Genomic DNA, 2736 nt, shown 5'->3' with positions numbered 1-2736 from the left:
TAGCCAAAAGAACATACAGGCACTACTTGCATTTGTACAGGCAAAAGAATCAACACACAACCACTGCTGCTTCATTTCATACGAGACCCTTTCTTGTCTTTACGGTACTTCCTCTCTGCCTTGAAGTTCTTAGTGATTTGGTTGTATAGATTCTCGAACCTCCTACCTACTCGGCGCTTCATGTCTTTGTAGTTTTGCTCAAAGAGGTCGTTCATGTCGTCCTTCGCCAACAAGCCATCGTCGTCGTTCTCATGGTCAGAGTCCTCGGAATCCTCCTCTTCGAAATCATCAGATGGACAAACCCATACAGAACTGAAGCAAACGTAGTTGAGAAGAGAGCGGGGCACTGTTCTCGGAACAGTGCAACAGTAACCCATGGGCGTACATCTACTATAATAATAAAATAAAATATTGATCTCACATTTACAACTATATTGATATTGATCTACATCGATATCTATAAAACACATGATAAAAATATAACATTGCTAGTAATCTTAATTTATTTGAGGTAATAAATAAATAAATAAATGTGTACACACACACCGTAGCAATACCATGTTCATATATTTCATCTCAATAATACAGCAGGATCATAGTTCTAAAAGGTTTACCGCACAAGTAATAATACAATCCAACATTTGGATCGTCGCATGGCTGGAGCTGCCTTCAACCAACTGATGAGCACATCCTTTTTAGAAAAAAAAAGGATTTTTTTTATTCCAGCCTCCGTATATTACAAGTCCAGACTCTCGCTGATAGAAGCAAGCTCTCAACTAGCAAACAAAAAATTGAAAAACATTCATGCACCAAACTGACGAGCACATCTGTTCAGGAACCACCGACTTCGTTGCAGAAAAGCTTGAGATCTCGAATGGCATGATACCATTTCTGGCTGGATACCGTTCAGGCAAGAGGAACAAGACTGCGAAATAGGACGCATACAAAATATGAGTTGATGAATATGTATGGGACATTGGGACGTTACGGACAACGACGATTATACAACATGGACTAAGAAGATATAGATAATAAGCTGTATATATGTGGTATTCATATATGCTTACACTTCTGTGAGCTGGTTATAATCATCAAATTTTATATATAGTCGTAGCAGAGCTTCTGTCATGAAGTTCCTGAAGTGATGAGTAAAAATGTGGTCTAGGAGTGGCAATCCTGTAAATCTTCCGTGACTCCCAACCTGGTGGGAAAAAAAGTTAGTTTAAATTAAAAGGCTAGGTGGGAGCAAATCAGTAATTGTGATTTTGAGGGCAAACTACATTATTAGTGTGTGGATATATACTTTGACCAAATCTACACATGTAGTAAAATACTACTGTATATATGCACAGAGATCGAGACATGGAAGGAAGAGACACTAGTAGAGAAACGACCTTTGATCCAGCTCGAAATTTGGCTTTACTCCCGGTATTTTTTGCGCCCGGGACTAGAGAGATCTTTAGTCTCAGTTTGTAGCTCCAACCGGGACTAAAGGTCCCCTGCAGCAAAAGCCTGATGAGGCAGTGATCCTGCGGAAGAAGCCCATAGATGTTGAACAAACGCATGATCTGTCTGTTTTAGTTGGGATTGGTCGCGAAATCCTTATGCTGCTAAAGTGCATTTTAGCTTTAGTTTTTTAGTGGTAGTTGGGATTGTCTATATTCTAGCGAGACTTTCATAAATTAATACCTTGTGTGGTGGCATGCATGTTGTATAATTAACTAATTATGTTCTAGGTTTTAATATGGTATGTATGTCATGTAATGCAGATGAGCCGGCATTGGATGTACAATGCTGATCGCCGCTCCCAAGAGTTCATTGAGGGCGTGCATTCTTTCTTATGTGTGGCCGAGGCAAACAAACGCGATGGTTTCATGTGCTGCCCATGTGCCATATGTAAGAATTTGAAAGAATATGCTAGCTCAAGGAGTCTTCATTCACACTTGTTGAAGTCGGGTTTCATGCCAAACTATATTTGTTGGACGAAGCACGGAGAAACCGGGGTTGTAATGGAAGAAGGTGAAGAAGAACAATGGGACGATGATGACATTATTGCTGCATATGGTGCCTTCAATGATACTGCAATGGGGGAAGCTGAAGAAGAGGTAGTGGCAGAAGATGAGCCCGCTGATAATCTTGGTCAGGCCATTCGTGATGCACAAAGAGAATGCGAAAGTGAAAAGGAGAAGATCAAGTTTGAGCGCATGCTAGAGGATCACAAGAAATTGCTATACCCAACTTGTGACGCGGGACATAAAAAGTTGGGTACCACACTGGAATTGCTGCAATGGAAGGCAAATAATGGTGTATCTGACAAGGGATTTGGGGAGTTACTGAAAATCCAAAAGAAGATGCTTCCGAAGGATAACGAATTGCCCGTCACTACGTACGAAGCAAAACAGGTAGTCTGCCCTTTGGGATTAGAAATCCAGAAGATACATGCATGTCCTAATGACTGCATCCTCTACCGTGGCGAGGAGTACGAGAAGTTAGATGCATGTCCGGTATGTCATGCATCACGGTATAAGATCAGGCGAGATAACCCTGGTGATGTTGAGGGCGAACGTCCCACGAAGAAAATCCCTGCCAAGATTATGTGGTATGCTCCTATAATACCACGCTTGAAACGTCTGTTCAGAAACAAAGACCATGCAAAGTTATTACGATGGCACAAAGAAGACCGTAAGGTAGACAATATGTTGAGACACCATGCTAATGGGTCTCAGTGGAGAGCAA

At 41.3% G+C, this 2736-nt stretch overlaps 1 long non-coding RNA gene across 1 annotated transcript; it reads right to left on the bottom strand.

Annotated features, from left to right (window-relative positions):
• Positions 1-594: 594 nt before the first annotated feature.
• On the bottom strand, positions 595-1492 carry LOC136486331 (uncharacterized). The gene is made up of 3 exons (XR_010766773.1): positions 1395-1492; positions 1068-1201; positions 595-925 (listed from the first exon to the last, which is right to left on the bottom strand). It is a non-coding gene; the product is annotated as an uncharacterized lncRNA (long non-coding RNA).
• Between the last annotated feature and the right edge of the window lie 1244 nt (positions 1493-2736).

This window comes from Miscanthus floridulus, chromosome 10 (genome assembly GCF_019320115.1).
Source record: "Miscanthus floridulus cultivar M001 chromosome 10, ASM1932011v1, whole genome shotgun sequence".
NCBI lineage: Eukaryota > Viridiplantae > Streptophyta > Magnoliopsida > Poales > Poaceae > Miscanthus > Miscanthus floridulus.
This window is presented reverse-complemented; position numbering and strand designations above follow the sequence as displayed.